We start from the raw sequence: 14565 nt of genomic DNA, 5'->3' as shown, positions 1-14565 counted from the left end.
TATATATATATATAATACACGGGATAGTTAAGACAGCTATACAGCTAGTTTCTCTTAGTTCATTAAAAAGAATGATTTGTGCCAACATTGTTTGGACAATACTCCATGCCTATATCTTGCACTCTGAATAACTACTATAAAGATAATAATATGCAATGTATTAATTCTTGTTACCCTCCTACTAGCCTATTTTGCAAGTGTTTTATTGTTATTTTTATTTTTTTCTCTTTAAAACAACATTTAAAAAAATAAGAATAAATGAAACAATCCTAGGCAACAATGCTAAGGCAGGGGGGCATCACAATCTCTAACTTTAAATTATACTGCAAAGCTGCTGTAATAAAAACAGCATGGTACTTGCAAAAAATAGAAGTGCGGATCAATGGAGCATATTAGAATACACAGAAATAACTCCAAACACACTCGGCCACATTATCTTTGACAAAGGGACCACACACATTCACTGGAAGAAAGATAGTTTCTTTACTAAATGGTGCTGGAAAAACTTGCTTCCCACGTGCCGAAGACTAAAACTAGACCCATGTCTATCACCATACACTAAACTAAAACTGAAATGAATCGAAGATCTAAATATTAAAACAGAAACACTAAATGTGTTGGAAGAGAAAACAAGTAGAACTCTTGAAGACATAGTTTTAGGCAAAAATTTCATGAACAAAATCTTGAGCGCATGAAATGCTTCAAAGAATCATTAACTGGGATCTCATCCTATTAAGAAGCTTTTGTACAGCAAAAGAAATTACCATCAGAGTGAAAACATAACCTATACAGTGGGAAGTATTTTAACCAGTTGTTGCTGAAAGGACTAATGTCTAGAATATATAAAGAATTGGGGAAAATAAAAGACCTCCAAAATTTAAAGACTCAATCCAAAAATGGGCATCTGAGATGAACTCACACTCTCAGTGGAAGAAATACAAACAGCAAATAAATACATGAAAAAATGGTGAATATCACTGGTCATCTGAGAGATGGAAATTAAAACTACAGTGAGATTTCATCTTTTTCCAGAAAGAATGGTTATTATCAAGAAATCAACCAATAACAAATGCTGGAAGGACTGTGAGGAAAAAGGAACCCTTCTCCACTGCTGGTGCGAATGCAGACTGGTGCAATCACTGTGGAAATCAGTGTGGAGATTCCTTAAAAACTAGGAATAGAGATCCTATCTGACCCAGCTATTTACCTTTTGGGTATTTCCCAGAAGAGTTAAAAATATCACCTCACACCAATATATGCACACCCATGTTTATAGCAGCAGTTTTGAACTGCCAAATCTTGAAAAAAACCCAAGTACCCATCCACCAAGGACTGGATAAGATGTGGCTTTTTTATGCAATGGCTTACTACTCAGCCACAAAGAAGGAACATCTTGAGACATTTATAGTTAAGTATATGCATCTTCAGGCCATACTCTCAAGTGAAATAAATCAGACTCACATGTGTAAATATCACACTGTTTTTCTGGTCTGAAAAACCAAAAATGTAAATAAGGAGCAATGTTTACAATTGGTATTATGAAATAGGAAGAAACTGTTCAAAAGAAAGGGAACTAGGAAGGGGGAGAGGGAAAGGAAGGACGGGAAAAGGAAAAGGATAAAAGACAGAAAATGGGAAAGAGAGCTTTGTAAATAAGGAGGGAAAAGAAAGGTTGAAGGGAGAGGAGAGGACTGGGGAAAAAAGAGGAATCAAGGAATTCAAACACAGGTTTGAATTCCCTATGATTCATATGATTGCTATGTATATCTAAATTGTACCAATAAACTTTATCAAAATGAAAATATATAAAAACAAAAGGCTGGGAAGGTAGCTTAGTAGCAGAGTACTGACTTGGCATGTGCAAGATACTAGGTTCAATCCCCAGTATCAGGGCAAAAAAAAAAAAAAAAAATTCCAAAAACTAGCTTTAGGAAATATTTACCAAAGGGATAGATAGTAGCAACTAAGAAATGTCATGGATAATCAAATTTGGTAAATACAAAAACAGAAATACTTTTAATTTTCCATATAATGCTACACATAATTAGGAAATATCACTGCCTGGCAGTCCATCTTTAGAACAGAACCATTACAATCTTGTAATAAAAAATAAACTGAGCAGTTTATTATTAATGACATACTTCTTGTCTTCTCAATCCTATCTGATGGCACCTTCAAAGGCTTTCCGTTTCTGTGCACTAATTTCTCCCTTTTTTAATTATTTTGATTAACACATTAACACATCTTAGTATTCTTTATTTTAAAAATAAACCAAATCAAAAAAGCCTCTCTTGACCTACCAACCCCCCTTCAGCTACTGCCCTATTTTTTTTACTTCCTTTGCCTGGAAAACGGCTTGTCAGAGTTGTGTACAGTTGCTGTTTGAACGTCTTACTTCAAGTCTCTTTTTCACCTATGTTTCCATTTACAAGGTTTCAAGAATCCAGTTTTACAAGACTTCCTAACAAATCAGAAATCCTCTCTTCCCTGACCCCGCTGCTCACTTGCAGTCATTTTTAATTTGTTTCTTTTAGTATCTAACCCCTTAATCTCTAGTATCTTTTGTTACTTCTTGATTCATTTAGTCATACATTCAGTTTCAGGTAGGCTGCCCAGACAGTCCTAGCTCATTCAAGTTTTTTAATGTAATCCAAAAAGTGTCTTCTTTGCCTCTCACAAGTACAGTATCTTGTTTTTTAACTATCATTTATTGAATTCCATTAAGAAAATAAAAGTTTGTTTTTATCACCTCATTCTTATCTCTTCTACATGTACACTTTCCCAATTTTCCAATACTGTGTTTCAGGTCGTTATACTGAATTAACATTATGACTGTAAATAAAATTCATAGCTGAACCATGAAGTATACAATCACACAACAATTACTTTTCCTTTCTGAGCAGTATTTCCTAGAGTTAATGTTTTCTTTTACTATTTATTCAGTTTTGTGCATACTTATTACCAATTTAGCTACAAACTTTTCCCTATCTAAATCTCTCTATATCTTTAAATGTATCAGCAAGAGTGCCAATTCACCTTCTCACAGCTATTTCTCTTAGAATCTTCTAACCTGTTCCTATTGGGTCTAGGTGTTATTTACTACACCTGGTGACCAGCTGTCTGTCATCTTGAGATCATTATCATCCAGATGAGTCCCTAGGTCTCTAGTTAAGATACATTCCCTGTTTCTTGTCTCCCATGCTTTCATCTTTTTTAGTTTACTTCTTTATGTTTGTTGAGTAACTTCTCCAATACCTGCGTTAAGAAAGGGGACATGGCAGATAAAGACACTGTATCAAAATATAAAAGAAAAAGGACTGGGGCCATAGCTCAGTGGTAAAGTGCGTGCCTAGCATGTGCAAGGCCCTGGTTCACTCCCCAGCACCACTCACCCACACCCATACTGAATCAACCTCTACCCTTAGTCAAGAGTAGCTGACTACTACATACTGCGTTGGAAATCATTTTTCCCTTCAGAATTCCACTGTACTGTCTTCACATTTCCAATATGGTGTCAAAAAGTGCAAAGCCCTTCGGATGACTCAGTCTTTACATGTAACTTACTCTCACCCTAGAAGCCATACTCTGTTCTAAAACAGTGATGTGTCCTGTTTTGGATTTGTTTTTATATCTATATTGGTCACTCATAACTGGAACTCATGTCCTCTTATTCTGGAGAGTTTTCTTAAATCATTCTCTATATTTGGTCTCCATTTCCCTTAATTTGATCTTTTAGTTTGATCTGTGTCTCTCACAGAAGACATTTTCCCCAAATATCTAGTGATCTCTGGCCACAGGTGTGTATTTAAGGAGGGGAGCACTAAAAAGACTACTCGAAGCTCTGTGACTGTGGTGGATTAACTAAAGGCCAACATGTAGCCCCCAACTGAGCGGAGGAGCGTGGTGCTGCTGGCTTTGGAACACCCAGCTGAAGACCGTTGCCAACAACATCAAAAGGAGACCTGGAGGGGAAGACGGTGCGGTTGGTTCTCCCGGAGAAGCTTGTCACAGTGGCTCTCGTGATATAAACGCAGCTGTTCTCGTAAGAGCTTGGGTGCTTGCTGTTGCCGAGGATGGCTGTGGTTCTCTTTGGGGGAGCTCTGGCCCTTACCTTGCGCATCTCTTCCTGGCTCCGATGCAGATCCCTCAGCCTGCTGGCACAGGTCTGTCACCCGGCTGGAGCAGACTTTCTAGCTTCCCCCACTGACTTCTGGGCCTTTCCAGTGCAGATCCTTGATACAGACTTGGATGAGACACCGCCATGGGCTCTAGGCCTCCGGCTGGACTCATGGAGGACACTGTCATGGGGTCTAGGTCTTTAGCTAGACTCATGCAAGACACTGGCATGGGATCCAGGCCCTCAGGTGGATTCTTTGGGTCTCCAGTGCATGGACAGATTTCCTGCACTCTTTTGCATTTGACTCTTTGAGTGAATATTATAAAATAATCCTATAAATTATATGTACCATATTAAATCTTTTCCCTTGTAAATCCTAACTGCAACAGTGACAGAGCAAGTTGACTGAGAACTTTACTGCCATGGTACAGGTTGGAATACTTCTTTCAGGGATTTTTCAACATAATTATTTTCAAGTCTTTTCTCTTAGGCTAGTTATAATCTACAGAAAATCTTTTCACCTCTCACCTAGTAAGTATAAAAAACCAAGTAGCCTGGATTCTTAATCCTCTTATTTCAATAGGTTACCCCCATCCTCAGCTGCGTTTGTGGTTATCTTAACCTTCCTAAAGAGTAAGTCTCCAGACTTCTGTGCTAGGGTACAAAAGGGGGCAATTGATTCAGCTTCAAAGTTAGCAAAGAGTGAATCACCTCTTAAACAGATGTGTAAGGAATCATCCTGTTTTAGTACCACCATCATGCTTATTTCAGAAGCAGAGTACTTCTCCTTCATGAGAATTTTAGATGTTCTATAGTGCCAAGAAGTTTCTGAGTTTTCCCGACACTGGCTCAAGCTTCTAGGACAGAAAGTTACTGCATTTCCTTTTGTTCTTCAGTTTTCAAATTTTTACTGTTACTGTTTCCGCTCCTGTTCTCCTTGTCTTTGTGGGGTCCCATCATCTGCAAACTCCTTTTATTTACAGCTAAATGCTCTAATGGTGTTTCAAAACACACGTGAAACTTAAGTGTATCATTTGCCATATCTAACTAGACGTGCTTCATTCCTCATCAGTCTTAATTAGACTTTCACTCCTACCACTTCTCTGAAAATTTTCACTCTTAGTAACAGGAAACTTTCATGTTGTCACGTCTAATGGCTACTTCATGGCATCCTCTTTTTGAGCTCTTGATAGTTGTGATGTAGACGACTGCTTCTATTTGTTACACAACCTCTTCTTGGTCTCTGTGACAGAACATTTTCCTGCTTTTCCACACGTCATACTGGCTGCTGCTCTTTCTATGATTAATAGTGTCATGCGAACGGGCCATGCTCAATTTCTGTGTATATACTTCTGAGACAATTTAATCCAGAAATTTGACTCTGAGTACTTCTATATGTCAGTGGTGCTCAAATCCGTGACCTTAGGCCAGATACTCAACTGCAGTCATATATCCGCACTATCATTTTGACATTTGTACAGATTTTAAAGGTGTCCTAAGTATCACAGCTATTTCAGAATATCTGACTCCCTTCAGTAAATGTGCTTCTATCTCGATTTTCTCTTCCAGCCTGACCTCCATGTACTCTCTGCTCCGTATACTTTCTGTGGTGGATTAGCTAATGGTCAACTGAAGTGGGAACGCCCAGTGCAGCTGGGTCACTGTGGCCCTGAAGACACCCCTGAGGACTGCTGCAGAACAGCACCAAGACAGAACAGGAGGGGAAGACCGCATGCTGCTGACTTTCCTGGAGAAACTTGCCACAACTGGTTTTCCTGATACAAAGTCACTGTGCTCATTGCCCTCACTGTCAGCGTGATGACTACTGTTCTCTTGGGGGTGGGAGGTCCTGGTCTTTGGCTTGAACATTGCTTCCTGGCTCCAGTACAAATCCTTCAGCCTGCTGGCACAGATCTTTCACCTGGCTGGCACAGACTTTCTAACTTCCACCACTGGCCTCAGGCCTTCCCAAGGCAGATCTTAACACGAACTGGGCTCTAGGCCTCCAGGTGGAATCATGGAGAAAACTGCTGTGGGCAACTAGGCCTTTGGCTGGACTAGCGTGGACACCGCTGTGGCACCCAGGCCCTCGGCTGGATGCGTCGGGTCTCTAGCGCGCCAACAGATCTCTTGCACTCTTCACCTGACTCTAGTAAGCACTAACATGCTTTCTCCATTAATACATTCCAGCCACATTTGCTCTCTCTGCTCAAGTGTACCATGATCACTCCTGTCCCACTGCTGGGAAACACAGTAAACTGTGAATAACAGACTTATCCTTTTATCAGATCTGCACATGTCTAGCACTTTCTTGCCATTCCACTCTCAAATACAATGACTCTTTTTGAATGAGCCTTCTCCGATTACCTAATGAAAATAGTCACCAGTCTCTATCACTTTATCCCTTTTAATTAACTGTACAGTACGAACCACAAATCCCTCACTTGTTTACTATTTGTCTTCTAGAACACAATCCTAATGTGAGCCTGGATGGCTTCTGTCTTGTTCACCATTGTATACCGATTATCTGAAGTAGTACCTGGACATAACTGTTGCACAATAAATGTTTTGGGATAAATTAACACAAAATAGAAAATTTTTAAATAAAACATGCCTCAAATTAGTGCGTCAAAACAGTTCACAGGTTCTTTTATACAATTTTGACATTTTGGAAAACTGTCATTCTATGGTGCCTTCTAAGATGCACCTATCTTTACCTTTTGTATTTTTGGATCTTTTGAACTGATTTTTCACAATACTATGGGTTCAAGGGCTTCTTCTATACGACCGACCATCAATCTCAGAAGTCTGTTTAAACAAGAAAAATAATGTTAGATTTATCCAATTTATATACAAATTATAAGTTGTAGAAATGATATCTGAGAGAAAATGAAATAACTTTAAAATCATGAATAAATTAAATCACTTAATTCTAGTATAGAATTTAAAAGACAAAAGTATAAAAAATAACCACACAAAATATGTTAATAAATACATGATATAAATGGATGCAATTTGTGACATCAATAAGATAAAATAGGAGGAAGAGTAAAAGCAGAGTTTTCATATGTAATTGAAGGTGCCAGCTTAAGACAGGTTGTTATAAGGAATTTCCATATAAGTCCCACATTAACAACCAAGAACATATTTGCAGAAGATATATAAAAGAAAAGAATGAAAGGATAACACCAAAAAAATCAATGAAATGTAAGGAAGACAGAAAAAGGAAGAGAAGAAAAGAGGAACAAGAGAGCTATAGGACAGAAAACAAGCCATTCCCTTTCAGCAACTAACTTAAACGTAAGTGGATTAAACTTCCCAGTCAAAAGATTCTGAGGCTCACTGGATTCTTAAAATTCCAGCTATATGCTACCTATCAGAGACTCACTTTAGGCTGAAAGTAAATAGAAAAAGACACTCCATGCAAATGGTTAAACAAAGAAAAGCATGAATGGATATACTTATATTGGGTAAGTCAAAATTTGTCACAAGAGACAAAGTAGATTATAAAATTCATTTGAAAGTTACAATTGTATGTGCATTAACATCAAAGCACCCACACATAAGAAGCAAATCTCAACAGAACTGAAAAAAGAAACAACTACACAATAGACAGTATCAATACCCTATCTTTCAACAATGTACACATGGCAGAAAATCAATAATAAAGTCCAGATGTGAACAATGTTACAGACCAAATAAGCCAGATATATACAGAACATCCTACCCAATGGCAGCACGATGCACATTCTTTTTAAGTGCACAGAGAACATAATCTAGGACAGATTACTGTTAGTTCACAAAAAAAGTTTTAATAAGTTTAAGACAACTCAAATCATACCAAGTATATATGTGCCTGCAATGGAATGAAAATAGCAATGAAGATAGAAGGAAAACTGAAAAATTCACAAACACATGAAAATTAAACAACACATCTTAAATAACCAAAGAGTCAAGGGAAAAATCAAAAGGGAAAGTTGCAAGTATTTTGAGACAAATAAAAATACAATATACCAAAATTTATGACATATAGCAAAACCAGTACTGAGAGAATTTCACAGCAGTAAATGCCTACATTAAAAATTAAGATCTCAAATAACCTAATTTTGTACCTAAAGGAGCTAGAAAAATAACCAGAAATAAGAACTAGAAAAATAAGAACAAATTAAGCTAACAGCAGAAGGAGGGAAAAAATAAAGAACAGAGAAAAACAGAGAAAAAATTAGCAAAACTAAGACTTTTTAAAAAGATTAACAAAATTAGTAGAAACAAAGGAGGTCCATATCAGAAATGAAAAAGAGACTTTATAACTGAAGCCACAGAAATGAAAAAGACTACCATAAAAATTACACATTAATGAGTTAGATAACCTAGAAGAAATGGACACATTTCTAGAAATAAATAACCCACTAAGACTGAATAATGAAGAAACAGAAAGTCTGAACAGACGTACAACTTGTAAGTATATAGAATTAGCACTCAAAAACTTCTCAACACAGAGAAGCCAAGGACCAAACGGCTTCAATGACTACTGAACACTAAGTGATTGACATCAACCCTCTGACTTTTCCAAAGAGCTGAACATGAAAGAAACTTACACAATCATTCTACAAAGCCAGCACTACCCTGATAGCAAAACCAGACAGACCCTAAAGAGCAATGGTGGTGAACCTATGGCTTGTGTGCTGCAGCAGACTGTATCACCGCAAGTTCTGAAAGTTCGCCATCGCTGCTACAGAGAAAACTACAACCTAAAATCTCTACTGAATATTGATGAAAAATCTCAACTAAACCAGCAAAGCAAAAATTCAACAGCGCATTAAAATGACCAAATGCCACAATCAAGTGGGATTTGTCCCACTCTTGCATTCTGGGATGCAAGAATGATGGTTCAATATACAAAAGTCAATCAACAGATAAACCACATTAACAGAAAAGGCAGTCATACAATGACCTCAACTGAAGCAGGAAAAGCATTTCACAAAATTCAACACCATTTCATGATTTAAAAATGTTCACTGAACCAAAAATAGAAGGAATGGCCCTCTCTTGAAAAAAAAAAAAAAAACTTGATAAGCTATATCAAGATATAGCAAGAGCCTGAAAATATTTATGCCCTTTGACCTAGTAACTTCCTTTCGAGAAATAACCAGAAACACATTCTAAATCTTATTCACTGAAATAATTCTTAAAGTAGTAACACTAGAAAGAATACAGACGTTCACTTGCAGTAACAAAGGCATCAAGATACACACCTGGTTGGGTGTGGTAGTGCGCACCTGTGAACCCAACACTCTGGGAGGCTGAGGCGTGAGGATGGCAAGTTCAGGCCCAGCCTGGGCAACCTAGCCAGACCTTGTTTCAAAAATTAAAAAAAAAAAAGTGTGTGTGTGGGGTGGGGCCTAGGGATGTAGCTTAGTTCCAAGCCTTGAGTTCAATACACAACCATAAATAATTAAACCTAAAAATGCCCACAGTATCAAGAGTAGTTATTCTTGAGTTATTCGGTGTATGTTTTTACTTTTTCTTCAGTAGTTTCTAAAATTTCTCTGATAAACATGCATTACTTTATAATCAGAAATTTACGTACTGTCTTTTTGCTTTCAATTGTCTAGTACTAAGAGGTTCTTAGATGCCCCTGAGTTTGAAGCAGTCTGAGTGGTTCTTCTGGCTATGTGTAAGAAAGCTAAAAAGATAAAATACATGTTATCTATCCCACAAAACAAAAACAATGTAACAGAGACTTTTCCTATGTACTGCTCGCATAATTTAAAAGGAAAACTCTTTTAATTTCTCCTAATTCTTTACACTAATTAAAATGGTTAACTCAAGAACTTTATCTTAAAAAGACTGAAACTACAATTTTTTTCTTTAACCTAAAAACCTACTGACCCATTAACCTACTTTGAAGTTCAGGTTTTTAAAATTTGATATCAGATATTTCGAGAACTAATAGATCTGCCAACATTAATTAAAAGTAGTACTGAAATTTAACTGACTAGTATATAAAATACAAGCAATAATCCTTAACTACATTTACCACCATTTCTGAAAAATTCTAACTTGCTTCTGCAGATTACTACTTTTGTACTGTAACAGAAAAGATCACTATTTGTAAGAGGACAATTTTTACTTGCAAAGAAAGTCTCAAGTACTTCTAAAATTACTTATTTAATGTATGAGAAAAAATGAACTTAGACAACCGTTCTCAATTTATGTGACGTGGGCCTGGGCTATAGCTCAGTGACACAGTGCCTTCTGGCAAGTACAGGTCCTGAGTTCAATTCTCGGTACTAAAATAAAACCAAATAAACTTTCAATTTATTTGACGCAGAATAGGACCATACCTCTATATGTGAAGTAAAATATTGGCAAGATTAAAAACATTCTTGATTCAACAGTAGTTTCTAAGACCAACTTAAATTCAAAATTGACCTATGAAAACAAGAATCACTTCCCAAACCAGTTTTAAGAACCAGAGAAGATTCTGGCCAAGACAAACATATGACACTAAAACTAACCTGTCAAATATCAAGACATTAGCTATTTCAGAACACTCAGCAAACAAACCAAAACTAAAAAATACAATTTTCTTAGTGCACCATAAGCCCATACAACTATGCATCTCTGCAAATAATGTTTGAGTTCCCTACTCATATGAACCGTTCTGGCTCTGAGTACATGCACCTTTATCTGCTTTTCAGAGATGACACCAAGGCCCGAATCAGTCTCTGATTCACCCCACATAAAACCTGAAGGTTTCAGGAAGAACTCAGCTCTCAGAGTGGGCTACACACTGGACAGGTAGTGTGACCCTGAACCTATACCTCCCTGGCCTCTACATATTAACATCAGGTGGGGAACCACTCAGACTGCTTCAAACTCAGGGGCATCTAAGCGCCTCTGAGGACGTGACCTTGCTATCGGGTGCAGCACACTGTGGCGTATTTCACAGTGAACAAACACACATGCACTGGTCACAGCACTAACAGGAATTATACAGTGGACTCAGGCTGCTCTTGTGCTCTGCTCGGCTCCATGCTGCTGCTGTTGTTGCTGATGTCTTGCACATGTATATTCTGTAACCTGGGGATGTCACCCACAAAAATTTCTCCTGGGCCTTCCAAGCAGGCTGACGCACCACTGAAAAGCAAGAGGAAACCTTGTGGTGCAAAACAATGGCCTTTAAAATAGGCTCATGCCCCAAATCCAGGGAACCCGTGTCTACGTTAGTCAGTGTAACTGAACAAGGGACTCTCAGATGTGATCAGGGTCAAGGGCCCTGAGATGGAGAGACCGCCCTGGATACCAGGGGGTCCCACGAATTCCATGAGTCTCGACCGAGTGCCGCCCTGTAACAGCTTCCTCTTAGCACAGCAAAATACCTGCTGGACACCAGAGCCTTGACACTTGTTTTTTCATGTTTGTCTAAACTCTATTTTTTTGGCCATTGAGTCCTTTGCACATTTATCAGGGCAGATAAGCTATTCCAAGAGCTATTCTATGGCAAAATGTAATGATTATTTATGACAAAACTGGTTAATGTTCAAAAGAATATGAGACCACGTTTTCCCTTTTACTTTATTTAATTGCTATATGAGGTACAAAAGTGACTAAATTTGTGTTGCTCAGATATCCAAATAAAGTAATTAAACCATAAACTTTGCAGAATAGCCTATTATTTTAAAAAGCCAAATGTGTACAGAGTTCTGAGATGGCTCTCCAGAATAAAAGAAAAGAATTTATCAATCCAGAAAAGAAGGAAAGAATTTCATTAATGTCCTAAACACTGTACGGACCTGTTAGGAATTTGATTGAGTAGAATTACAAAAATACTAGGCTTGCAGCTTCCTTGTAAGACATTCAACAGCATGCAAATAATATACACAAATATGACACACATACTCGACCAACACGGCCAATCACTGAAAATACCACCAAAAATATATTTGCTTTCAAGATCGTGAGTATTCACAAAATAATGATTTTCATTAAAAGACAGCTGCTTTGACCTTTGAAAACCTGGGCAAATTGCCAAGTTGCTTTTGTGCAGCCAAGTGAGCCAAGCAACTCACGACCATCTGAAAACTAGTCAAGCAAGCGCCCTGAGCCTCACATTAGTCAGAACACAGCCTCCACCAGGTACTTCCTCACCAAAACCACCATGACATCAGAGTTTGTAAGACAAAATTCATTTATTTTAAGCTGTAAGCTTTTGCAAGGTGACTTATACATGTTGCCCATTACCATTCAGCTTGCTGTCCCTACTTATTTTCAAAGCTTTCAAGTAAAATAAAATATGTGAATACATGTAGTCCATTAAGTTATTATTTTACTCCACTGACTAATTCCTTGGTCATTACCATGCAATGACAAGGTGTGGGATAATGGCAAACAAGTCACCGAATCTATGAAGCACAGAGGCAGGTGCTCAAACTGAACAGAGAGATCTTTGCAGCATGTGAGTAGACTTAATTACAAGGACTATGATTATGTGTTGACGGCATATTAATCTCCCAGCCAGAAACCCTGTGACCAGGCTTCATAGAGTGCAATGTGGACTTAGCAAGTACTACAGAGGAGATATGCATTCTTTCTTGACACCGATGACACAAGAGTTGATGAGACTTCTGGTTTATGTTCAAGTTCACTGGTTCTCTCCTCTGTCATCTCCATTCTGCTGCTGAATGGAGATTCTGCTGCTTACTTTCCATGCAGTAAGTCTGTATAACCATATATTGTATTTTTCAGTTCTAAATTTCTATTTGATTCCTTTTTATTTCTCGTTTCTATTTTTCATAAGAAAATTTGGAGTATTAGGAACAAATCATGGTCTGTCTGTTCATTTCAAGTTTATTTTCATCTCATAAGCATGAGCTACTGGAAGATTTTTTTGTGCTAATTCTATCATTTAGCTCTTCTCAGGCTTGGTATCTATCTATTGCCTTTTCCCTTTAAAAATGGTCAGATTTTCCCATTTCTCCCATGTCAAGGAAGCTTACATTATATCCTAGACATTCTAGTAAGGGTATGAGACTGTGGTTCTATCAGCATCTAGAAAATCTGACTTTGAAGCTCCAGTGGCGCAATCGGTTAGCGCGCAGTACTTATAGAAAATCTGACTTTTGTATTAAATTTAGACCACAAGTTTCTCCTTGTTCCAAAGCGCGCTCAGGTTTCAAAGCCTTAATGTTGCTGTTCAGGTCCATCGTCTGCATGCATCGCTCAGGGATCCATCTGGGATTTGAGCTGTGGTTTACACTGTAGTTCAGTTCACTAAGTCTTGGCTATGTTTCCCTGGTCCTGTTCTGAGCATAAGGAGCTTGGATAAAGTGGAATCTTTTAGGGTTCAGATATACAATTAGGGCTCTCTTCCTTCTAGGGTCATGAAATCATGCTCCAGCTTCCTGGGGTTCTTTCCAAATTCCCTTGGCCAGAAAGACCATTTTCCCCCTCAGGGTTAAGTGCTTGTGTCACCATAAGAATGAGATTTTATAAGCAGAGGTGGTCTCAGGGCAGGTGGAACAGAAAAAGGAGGTGGTCACTTTTCTTTGTCCCCTGGCTAGAAATAAGAGGTTTCTCTTAAGAGTTCCTGCCAACTGCTCTACCCACTATGTAGTGCTAATCCAGCCCACCATTCTGTTAAAGCTGGGTCACAGAAAGAAAAATTTAAAGCTTACCACGACACAGTTATTCTTCAAGTCTGGACTTCCCTTCTCAATCTGTCTTGCTACTGTTTACTTTTTGGTCTTCAGATTGTTGATGGCTGTACTCTACCCAGAGTTTTTAGTCCTACACAGTCAAAGAGATAGGCTTATACATTTTGTCTTATCCATTACATTTTACCCATTTCCAACAAATTTTCACCTAATGGCTTGACACATCATTGATCATTATTTTAATGGAAGTTGCACTGTGAGTTTCTAAGCCTGTTATTCTTTGGAATTTATTAATAGCTGTCTTCTTCTAAAGACAAACTTTCTCTCCCTTTTGGTAATTATTGGAATATGATATGCAGAGCAAAAGATGAGTAAGCAGTTGGTTTTTTCTTTCATTTATCAATTATCTTCAGAATGGTGCCTATAATTTTTAAATAAAGAATGTGAATTCTTGTTTTCTGATACATCTATGCATCTCAGTCTACCACATACAGGACAGTTTTCTTCAGTTTTTTTAAAATGGTGTTTTGAGCCAGGCATGGTAGTGCATGCCTGTAATCCCAGCGCTCAGGAGGCTAAGGCAGGAGGATTATTGCGAGTTTGCCTGGCTACAAAGTGAGCTCAAGGCCAGCCTGAATTGCATAGCGAGACCCTGTCTCAAAAATACTAAAAGAAAAAGAGAAAGAGAAGAGAAAGAAGAAAGAGGAGAGAGAGAGAGAGAGAGAGAGGGAGGGAGAGACGGGGGGAGTTGAGAGAGAGAGAGAGAAAGAAAGGGAGAAAGGGAGAAAG

General features: G+C 38.0%; 1 protein-coding gene across 12 annotated transcripts in view; it reads right to left on the bottom strand.

Moving 5' to 3' along the window:
- Window positions 1–14565, bottom strand: part of Clock (clock circadian regulator) — a 143474-nt gene that overhangs the window by 64335 nt on the left and 64574 nt on the right. For 6 of the 12 annotated variants that reach the window (XM_013518512.1, XM_005392891.2, XM_005392886.2 and 3 more), the window contains exons 3-4: window positions 13798–13909; window positions 6835–6925 (exon numbers count right to left, since the gene is read on the bottom strand). The exons of 2 other annotated variants lie outside the window; for them this stretch is intronic. The gene's annotated coding sequence lies outside the window, so the exon portion shown is untranslated. Of the gene's footprint in view, window positions 1–6834; window positions 6926–9707; window positions 9804–13797; window positions 13910–14565 lie in introns of all 12 variants that reach the window. 4 more of the 12 variants (XM_005392888.2, XM_005392889.2, XM_005392887.2 and 1 more) reach the window with 3 other exon arrangements.

Source organism: Chinchilla lanigera, unplaced genomic scaffold (genome assembly GCF_000276665.1).
Source record: "Chinchilla lanigera isolate Chin_1 unplaced genomic scaffold, ChiLan1.0 scaffold00046, whole genome shotgun sequence".
Taxonomy (NCBI): domain Eukaryota; kingdom Metazoa; phylum Chordata; class Mammalia; order Rodentia; family Chinchillidae; genus Chinchilla; species Chinchilla lanigera.
This window is presented reverse-complemented; position numbering and strand designations above follow the sequence as displayed.